Source organism: Spinacia oleracea, chromosome 1 (genome assembly GCF_020520425.1).
Source record: "Spinacia oleracea cultivar Varoflay chromosome 1, BTI_SOV_V1, whole genome shotgun sequence".
NCBI classification, from domain to species: Eukaryota; Viridiplantae; Streptophyta; class Magnoliopsida; order Caryophyllales; family Amaranthaceae; genus Spinacia; species Spinacia oleracea.
In genome coordinates, this window is record NC_079487.1 from 35010807 (window position 1) to 35022204 (window position 11398).

The following is an 11398-nucleotide window of genomic DNA, read 5'->3' on the forward strand; positions in this document are numbered from 1 at the left end:
CACTCATTGATTCGCCTTTCTTATAGATATAAAAAAAATTATAAAAGATGAAATACTTAATTCTATAATTATTTTGTTACCTTTCACCTCAAAAAAAATATTTGATTCTCTTTTCCTCAAAAAAGAAACAGAAAAAAAGATTTCATTATATACATAGAGAATTTTTTTAAATTATTTTTTCTATATTTGGTAACAACTATAACCAATATAAGATTATCTTTTTATAAAAAAAATCATCCATTATATGGAGTATACGTAGTGGGATTTTATAAAATGTTAAGAGTAGTCTACTGATTTGTGTTTCGTCTTACGTAATTCGAATAGAAATAAATTAGAAAATCAATCAAATTTGAATAACAATGTATCATTATAGGAGCCAGCTGGTCCGTCCACTCTGCTCGATTAAGTAAGTGGAGATTGACTTAGTTCTAGTCTATTTAGCACTAATTGCTCCTGTTTCTGAGAACTTAATACATGGATTAATATGTATTCCAGGGTATGGTTGAGAGTTGATTCGATAGTCATTTTATGAGTCGTCTTTGCTAGTAAGCGGGGCGACCGATCGAAACACTAACAGCGGGGAGTCGATCTTGAACACTTTTCTCCCTCTCTGCTGGCTTGAGAAAGAGAGTCTCAACGGCTCGGCTGGTTGTTGTTAACAAAGCAGCGGCGTGTGAAGAGAAGATCCTTTCATTCCAAGTTGCCATCATCTTCTTGTTCGATTATGCTCTCTGATTCTAAGTTTTCAGCCTCTCTTTTGTGAGATCGAGACCAGCACCTTGTATAGGGTTCCAAAACTTCCCTTCTTCCAACCAATATCCTATGCAAGCGGGTCAAGGCGAAGAGGGAGCAACTTGACTCCGTGCGAGCGGACCAGTTGGTCTCATAGTCAGGCAGGCTTATACCATTACGCTCACGAGCCAGCTGCTAGAGAAGGATAAGGTTGAGGGATTCGATAAGCTTTCAAACCAGATGCTTCCGAGAAGATAGGAAAAGCTTTCATAATCTGCCTAACTGACTCAAGCCCTTGAGAAAAGCAATAGATCATCAAAGAATCGAATCTCAGGGCATCCAATCGAGTTTGAGTTCCAGTCCCTGTCTCTTTCTTAATCAAAAAACAACAAGCACACAGCTAAATTTCTCTCTCAAAAAAAGATAGTTTCTTCGTCCCTAACGAATTAGGGTTTGCTCATCAAGTTCTTCAGTAAAAACTTCATCAACAACATAATCTTTTGTGTCTCATATTTTAGTTTATCTTAAATTCTAGATTATTCATTTAAGTGGAAGGGATCTGTTTTTCTTAATTTAGCTTAATAACATCTGTACTGCTTTTTATCCTTTTTAAAGACATCTGTAGTTTTATCTATTTTTGTTTTCTTAATCTTTCCTTAATTTTAAACATCTGTCAATCCTTGGTAATATTTATCCTTTTAATCACCGTTTACAATTCTTTAACCCTTTTAAATTCCCAGGTTGTTTTCAATTACTCTACAATCATTCTCTTCTCTGCTTCATTTCTTTATCTACTTTTTTTAATCTCTTCAAATTCTCTTACAAAAATTACTCTTTTCATAGAATATACTCTCCAGTCAGTCTTATACTACTCTGTCTCTTTCAGTCTACTCTTCTTTAATCTTCTTCCTTTCTTTATTTCCTTGTGTCTATTGTCGTTTTTCTTAATGTCTCATTTACATCCTTGGAATACTTACAGGATGGGTCCTCTTGTTGACCCTCCTCAAGAGGTTAACATGGCCGAAATTGATTGGGATAAGTCTGTTGTTGGTCACTTTTTTGATACTAATCCTCCTAGTTAGTCCATGGTTTAGCATATGGTGGACTCTTGTTGGGTGAAGCGGGAAAATTTTACGGTTTATCGTACAGGGCATTTTTATGTTTTTGTCTGATCATGTAACACCCTAATAATTCCTTCCTTTTATAAAACCATTTTCCAACTTGAAATAAAGGAATTACTAAAGTATTACCGCCACCGTGATAACGGTTAAGGCTAGTACCAGAATTACGCAGCGGAATTTAATGACAACTAACTTTCCGAAAACATAAATAATAAATTATCGAGGCCTCCTACAAGTTGGAACCATAATGGCCCAAAAACCAAGGTACTAAAAGTTCAACAAATTCAAAACATAATTAAAGTATAGATAAAATAGTTTTAAAGTACGAAAGAATGCAACTCTCTCAATCATCACAAGCCACATGATTTCGATCGTACTTTGATTTAACAACCTGCTATATTATTCTACTCCCAAACAATGCAAGTGCAAATTATGGATCATCATAAGGTCATTAAGGCAAAGGCCATGACCAAAAGACACAAAGTGAAGGAAATAATGCCCTTGGTCTAAGTATGCATTCAATGTTAAGTCTAATAAATGCGGTTCAGTATTAATTAACAAGTTAATAATTCAGTGAGATCAAGTGAGCTGAATGCCTAGCTAGAGGCCGCTTCAGTTCAAGTGGAATTAATGATATTAATCCACAACTTACTCTTGACTGAACCCGTAGGGTCACACAAATAGTACATAAACGGATCAAATATTTAATGGCATTAAATACTCTATCTATGGATATTCGGAATCGACGGATCTTGGTTTCAGTGGGAGCTGAGATCGTCACAAGCAAGTGAATACTCCGGGAACGATGATATTGCCGGAAATGGAAATATGGATCGTATCGGAAAAATAAATATTATCCAAGTCGTAGATGTTGCCGGAAACGGAAACATGGTACGTATCGGAAAATATTATCGGAAATGGAAATATTGCCGGAATCGGAAATATTGCCGGAAACGGAAATATTGTCAGAATCGGAAATATTATCGGAATCGGAAAATAATTTCGGAAACGGAAATATTAAATATTTGTTCGAAACGGAAATTAATTCCGGAATCGGAAATATTAAATATTGTTCGTATCGGAAATAAATTCCGGAATCGGGAATTTAATCGGAAGCGTATCGTACGAATTAGCATCGGACGAGGCCCGCTAGACGAAGGCCCAACACGAAGCCAGGCCATCGCCCAGCGAGCCACACGCACCATCGCACGCCAAGCCTCGACCAGGCCCAGCGCAAGGCCAGGCCCAGCCAAGGCCAGGGGCGCGCGCGCGAGAGCACAGCAGCAGTGGGCCGAGCGCTATGCGCCTAGCGTGGGCCGCAAGGCTTGCGCGGGTGTACAGTGCTCGTGCAATGCTCGTGCGGGAATCCTAAAGCAATCGGGATTCTAAATATGATTAAATCCTAAAACTATTAGATAATGATTATTTAATAGAGTCCTAGCAGGATTCTAATTAAAATAATTAATATCCTAATAGGATTATAATTCCTTTTCCATACCTCTATAAATAAGTGCCTAGGGTCATAATTTATAGATACAATTGAAGTATTCAAAGGGTAAGTTTTTGAAAGAAAAATCAGCCATACACTTGCAAACACAATAGCCGAAATTCCTAGTAACCTGAAGGGCGATTCTAGTTGGTCTAACTTGAGGCGAATCCGGACGTACTGTGGACTATATACGGAGGGACGACATTTGGAGTCCTAAAGACTTGTTCTTTTTCGGTTCGGGCGCAGCTAGGGAGGGCACGCTACAAAGAGTATGCATCTAAACTATGCTATATGATTATGTGTAAATAATATGTATTCCTGGCTAAATGGTTTTTCCGCATGATTTATGAATTGTCATATGTATCATAACCTAACAGTGGTATCACGAGCCTCTTATTATTTTCATAATCTAAATTGCATGAACATGGTTAAATATTAAAAATTTACAAGAATTAAAAGGGGTGATTAATTTTCGTAATTATTAATTAATTGCAAATTGCGTTTATTTAATTATACGTACGCAGTTTTTCGGCAGTTTCTTCGTTACTCATCCAAATCGAGTGATTTTTGTGTCAATTCCGCATGTAAAAGGCATTCTAAAATTTTGACAAAAACAAGTATTTTTCTGCCGAACCCAGAATTTTCAAATTCGAAGCCTAACTATGACTTTTCGGAGGTTTTAGTTTTTCGAATGCCAAATTTCGTAAATTTAAGATGTTAAATTAAATATTTGCGATTTTTGTTCATAAATCTTGAATTTTTGATTGACCTACTGTATATGTTTAACAAGTTTGAATGCCTAGCCTTGTTAATTATGCAATCTAATTTGTAATTATGATTAATTTGTTGAAAATTAGAATAATTTAGAATTAATTTGATTTCCATAATTAATTAATAATTTAATTAGATACCTATGATTAAAAACCACCATAAAAATTGTAAATTTGTGTTAAATTTTAAATTTTTATGACCTAGATTTGAATCCATGTTAATCGGAAATTAATTAATTAATAAATTTTCGATTTTTCGCCCTAAAATTATGAAATTAATATGATTTATTAATTTGTCATTAATTTTGAAAATAAAAGTTTTAATTTTTATGCAATTCGCTCATAAAACTTGCACGCACAAAGCAATGGACGCTACGTGTTACCCTTAAGGGGTGTTGTATAGTGCGGGCATGCGACGACGAGCAAGGGAGCTCGTCGCCCATGCGGTACGAATGCAGCGAGCGAGGCAATGGTGCGCGAGCACAAGGCAGTGGCCCTGCCTTGTGTCGTGTGCTATGTGCGATGGGTGAATGGGCGAGGGCGAGGAGCAAGGCAGCGAGCAGTCGCGTGCAACGCGCACTGCCTCGCACAGCGATCGAAGCCTCGCGCGCAGCGAGCGCAGGATCGCGTGCAACGAGCGCTACGCCTGCATCGAAGACTCGCGCGCAGCGAGCATTGGCTCGCGTGCGACGAGCGCTACGCCTGCACGAGCGCTGGCGCGCGCATCGAGCAGTGGCTAGCGTGCTTCGATGATGCCTTGCGATGGTGAGCAGCAGCAGATGCGACGCAGCACATAGGCTGCGCGCACATGGCCAGCGATGGCTGCGTGCGTGTGGCCTATGGTTGTGCGTTGCGTGGTGATGTTGCGTACCTTGTGTTACGATTAGATCGTTTTAAAATTTTAATTTGAAAGTTTATGTAATTTTAATTAATTTTAAAATTAATAATTTAAATTGTTTTCTTGGATTTTAATTTTGAATATTATAATTATAATAAATTTCATTTATTCTAATTATTTTACTAAAATTAAAATCATGAATTAATTTAAATACGACTGAAAATAAATTAAATATGTGGGTTCAATTATAAATTTATATGAGCTTTAAATTTTAATTAAATTTGTATGTTTCCGGTTAGACTAGAAATACATTTTTATGTTTAAAATTAGTAAAGCATATGAATTTATTGGTTTAAGTGGGAGCCCTTTTAGTCATAAACTCTTGATTAGGTCTACAAATCCTTAAGTTTAAAACAACTTGATTAGAATTAATAAGGACTGAATAATTTGTAGATTATTGGTGCCCTTGATTAATTACTGCAAATATTTATGTGATGCATAACGTGTTTTACTAACCAGCTAGGTGGGCCATTCATGATAATGAATGGGTGAATGGTATATATTGTATATGTACTGTTTTGCAGGTTATGAAGTGACTAGTATGGCCCAAATAGGATAGAAAATATGGTCTGCGTACCATTAATTTGAATGTAATTGGTCAAAAGTACCAAATTTGTTTTTCAATTCAAATATGGTCTGCGTACCATCAAATAGTTGTAATTAGTTTTTAATTATAGCTTATCCTATTTGGAGAAAATGGCGCCTCCCACGGTGAAATTCAAGACGAAGTTTCCATTTTCGAGACGGACTTTGAAGTTGAAGCTTCAAGATGAAGTCGGGCCATACTAGATCACATTTATCTTATGCATGTTTTAAGTTATTTATTGCTTTTAAATATGTCTTAAATATGCATGAGATCAAAGCTTGATTATGTTGCATGATTAAGGATTTTAGTTCAATTAAAATCTAACCAACATAGTAAGAGCCTTAAGTTCCAAACTTAAAAATTGAGTTAAAAGGTGCCATGCCAAAATATACACTTGCTTGGATATCCTTTACATCAATCTAGTAATAGTTTTCGCTCAGCGAGGTGTTACTTATTGGTCCTAAAGGGGCAAGGTACACAAATAATTGTGAGTACACGTTAGTTTTGGTGAAACTCAACGATATAAGTAAAGAGTCCTTTTATGTCGTGGCAAATTCGATAGGTTTTCCTAATAAGTTCTTAGACGTACCTATCAATCAAGAGTAGTTTCTAGACTATTAGCAAAAGGCTTTTGCTTACCTAAAAGATTTTAGAATTGAGGCTAAATACATAATGTGCTTAATTCTTCAATGGATTTTAGGGTCTTGGAATCATTTTATTCACACCTGCCGGAACACATCACTCGAATAAAATGCTAATAACTTGTTTGAATTGCATGATTGCTTTAATTTCAAGTTATTATTCATGATAAATGTTTAGACTTTGCATGCTTCAATGTATGTTTTAATTATTGTTTATAATTAAATATCTTGCACTGTAGTAAATCCTTTTAGAAAGGTAACAGTAAATTTCCTCGATTGGTAGTGAATCCAAGAATGATTCACGGAAATGAGAGAAAATGAGCAATTTAAAATGTACGTTTCTTTTAGCGACTTTTATGGTTTTTTTCGAGTATCAAAGTCGAATGGCAAACCGATTGGTGCTTGTGAATTCAAAATACAATGTAGTTTTGAGATCATAAAGCATTGAGTTTAAACGCTCAGCTTTACCAATGGTTAACAAACTAATATCTTTGTCCATTTAATTCTCGAATGAGTCTAGTCCCTAGACATTCGAATAGATCGATGATTAGAGAACTTTAGAAGCTTCTGGTAAGATCATCTAGTTGAAACAAAAAATATTCAACATAAATGGTAAGAATCTTGTTGGAGTGACATTGGACATGTCTAACAAAGTATAAAAGTCAACACTAAAGAATTCAATTCTTAAGACTATAAGAAAGGGTACAAGAAATAGGAAAACAAGGAACAAGTGAAAGGAATTTACAATTCCGTTTCTACCTAAAAGTTAATATTTAAAGAGAAGTGACCTAGCAATCAAACTTCCTTGGTATCATATACCGCTTGAGGTTGTTACTTCGGTAATAACTCAAACAATGGAAGCTAGGCTACACTAATGGCCTACAAGTGGGAAATTAAGCATGGCAATGCTACATTAGTTGTAGGGTCATCTAGTTTGTTTTAAGTCCTTTCAAAGGCTGGAACTTAATGGCTATTTTGTTCCATAATCAGCATACCTAAATTTCTGTTTTCAAACACAGAAAGACTCACATTCAAGAAAAACAAAAACAATGTTTGTTTGTTTATTTGGATGAAATGGTCATTTACGGGTTGAGTCAATATGCTTGATTAAAACAAACAACTCTTTAACAATAAGAACTTTACTAGGTTCAAATCAATCTCTTGATTTGAGTTCCACTAATCTTTGGCATTGTTACTTAGACCATGTCAACAAGTTAGCATTCAAAAGCTCTATTTTGATAGACTTTTGAAAGTTGATTGATTTCTAGATCAATTTAAGACAAGCAAGTCTTACTTGTTGAAAGTAACAAAAGATATGAACTATTGTTAGAACACCTAGACAATAGAGTTCAAAGCTAAAGAGAGATTTTATGACTTTATTATTTCACCTAAATTTGAGTGAATATTGGTTTATTTACTCAATGTGATATAAGTTTGAATCTGTTTGACTAGTTCAAAGATTCAGAAGTATAAATCCCACTTGGTAAGAAATCATAAAGATCTAGGATAGATCATGTTAATGATTGCTTGAGACCAAAAATGATCATCAATGATTGTGTGTTGTAATTTCACAATCTAGCTCCATGAGATATGGCATATCTAAGTGGAATGATCTAAGTCAATTAGTACTTGATTCGATCAATGATGAATCATAAAGACTTTTCCTATAATTTCTAAAACAAAATGCTCAACTACCACCAAATTAAACCAAATTCGTCAAAGCTATTGAAAAGTAATTTAAGAATATCTTTTCATAATATATCTAAAGAGTTCCTAAACTCAATGGGAGCTTAGTGTTTGTTATTCAACAAGCTAAGGCCCAAGTATAGATATATGTTTCATTGTGATTTATTCAAATGAGACACAAGGGTATTGTTTCTACCACGAATTTTTGAGAACATAATGTTTGTTTGCTCGAAATAATGTCCTTTTGGAGATTCGTTTCCAAAATGACAAGCGGGAGAAAATAGACCTCGAAAGTCTTTGAGGCGAACAACAAACATAAACGGACAATCTGGAGGCTTTTCGAAGTGCCTCAGAAAATCCGAACTTATTCTTTAAGGACTTTAGAAGTGGCTTTAAAGAATGGACATCTCTTAGAAGACTTTACAAGTGCTTCAAGGAGAACGGAATAATCAAAGGACTTTCAAGTGGCTATTGATATTCTATTTGTTTAATGTTCTATACCCAAGTAGGCATGGAGTTTAAGTCACTGAAACTATGAGATTCTTCTATTAGATAGTGAAGAAACATAGAGTTCAGGACAATGAAACTATGAGATTCTTCTATTAGATAGTGAAGAAACCTACAACTTGCAGTCAAACTATTATCATGTAAATTAATGAGTTTGTGACTTGTAAGAAAGCTATGACGAAATATAGATTCCCTAAAATGGTTTGAGGCCATATATAGACTCAAATGTTTTAGATGGTTAAAGGCCATAAAACATAACCAATGTTTTGATGACAAAATTGAAATTTTGTTGATTTGCAAGAATAGTTTCACACCTATTGGTTGCAAGTTTGTTTTAAGGATAAAAACCATCAAACATGGAATTGTGTTCACACAGAAAGCTAGATTAGTTGCTAAAGGTTACAAGCAAATTCATGGCATGGATTGTGTTGAAACCTCATGCATAATCGTAATGCTTAAAGTCCATAATTCAAGCAATGATTGCATATTGGTACATATGGCAATTGGATGAGAAAACGTATTCCTCAATCAAATGTTGGAATAAACTATGTACATGGTATGTCATAGGACTTCTGGATCCAAATAAATACTTGAAAAGAAAAGCTAGCTTATGAAATCTAAGTACAGATTTAAGCAAGCAATTGGGAATTGGAAATGTATTTTAGTTTCATAAAATGTGCATGATTCTTATAGATATATAAGAAGTTTAGTGGGAGTACGTAAAACTTAATTGGTCCTATGTGTATCACACACATATCTCTCTATTGTGAAATAACATTCAAATGCTAATGACTTAGATTTGAGATTATTCATCAATGATGGACCATGGCGAAACTTAGTACATACTGGGTATTAAGATCTATTTACAAAGATCTTATGATATTGTTTTAGATTAAGTAATGGCATTTACTAAATCAAACACGAAAGAATCCATTGGAGATATTCGATCCATATGAATAAATCTAAGTAATGAATGTTTGAACTATGTATAAGCATTTACTAAGTTAAACATCAAAGGATCTAAGTGAAATTCTTAACCTATATTATATATCAAAGAATTTAGCTGGATTCAGTATCTACTGAAATTGAATGAGCTAAAGTTACATGAATAGAATTCAATTGAGAATTATTCTGCAAAAGAATTTATCATGTATGATATAATATGAGGATCGCCAAAAACGTATCGTATGACTTTAGGCATGACGAACATATACCAATCTCTATTGATCTAAGTGAAGATCAACTAGATTGAGATCAAGAATACTTATGGTACTTGAAAAGGTACATAGGAATAGTTCTTGATTCAAGGAAATAAAGATATGCTAAATATTGATGCTACACGCATAAACACTGGTAAAGGATCAAGCAAGATCCCTTTGGAGTTACCCATTGATAAGGACGAGCTATAGAGCATCCTGTTTTGAAATGGCAACATGGATTGGAGACCATGAGTTGTTTCATGGGAAATTAAATATTAATTTCTATGTTCTAAGATATAGCTGGAAAATCTTCCACAAATCTGTGAACTGCTTGGATAAGTGAATCCAAACAAAGCATAACTAGCAACCTAAACAGTTGAAGTAAAAGTACTTATTGCCTAAGAAAGCAATAAAACGGGGTTGTTTATGTTGAAGAGTTCTTCATTGAACTTGGGTAGATCACATGTCTGCTAACTTGATGGTTCTTCATTGCAAAATGCGTAGAACCACTATCGAAGTAAGAAAGACTAGATCACATAATAAACAAACTCAAAAGATCTTATCATCATATCTCGAAAATCATTCGATGAAAAGGATATTAAGATTGGCAAAGCATGATAACTAAACCTATGCAACAAGTGAGAAGCAACACTCACATTGTAGCACTGGAAATCAAGCATAGCTTTGAAATTCCATGAACTGTTTTAGAAGATGGGTTTGAGGCCCATGGTTGTAAAACATTGGGGTTGAACATTTATCATATATAAAATGTATTTTCATATTCCATTTAATCTTGGTTTAGTATTAAATGATGAGTCCCTTCAATTTGACGATGTATTCAAGATAGACTGTCAGGACCAGTCCTGTGACTAAGAAATGTCTATCAAGTGAACTTGAATGTCAAAGGTTGAAAATGGTCCCTAGTCGGAGTTTTCTATAAAATTGGACGAATAGAAAACGTTAGACGACTAGAATGCAAGATGACTAGTAGTTATGTTTCTTGAACTATGTGGACATGGGAATGTCATAATCATTTGCATAGATACTTACTTTGGGAAGACTAGTATCGGACAGACCTATGAAACTTTACTGTAAGAGATGAAAATCTGTCATAAGTAAATTTCATTAAAATTATTAGACACTAAATCCTCAACACCTGAGTGATTTGAGATTACTTGTTTGAGAACTGGTTACTTTGACGTTGACCAACCGTCGCACCGTAAAAGGAGACTATAAAGGCAACGCTCAGGTAATCACCTATCAAACGAAGTCTAGTCTCAAGATCGCAAGATTGGGATTGTCCTCCCATAAATCGGGATGAGATGCTTAAAAGTTGTACAAGGCCACTCGGAGAGCTAGAAACTGTGAAATGCATGGCCGTGCTCGGATGAATCATAGGCTATGATTATCTGTTTATTTGATCAGTTGAACTCTGAAACCGAGAAACACCTCTGGACATAATAAGGATGACAACTCTTACCTTATGTTCAAGAGCAAGCATCGAGCGACAAAGGAATTAGGAAATGCACACTTGTCCCTAAGGACAAGTGGGAGACTGGAGGAAATAATGCCCTTATTCCAAGTATGCATTCTATGTTAAGTCTAATAAATGCGGTTCAGTATTAATTAACAAGTTAATAATTCAGTGAGATCAAGTGAGCTGAATGCCTAGCTAGAGGCCGCTTCAGTTCAAGTGGAATTAATGATATTAATCCACAGCTTACTCTTGACTGAACCCGTAGGGTCACACAAATAGTACGTAAACGGAT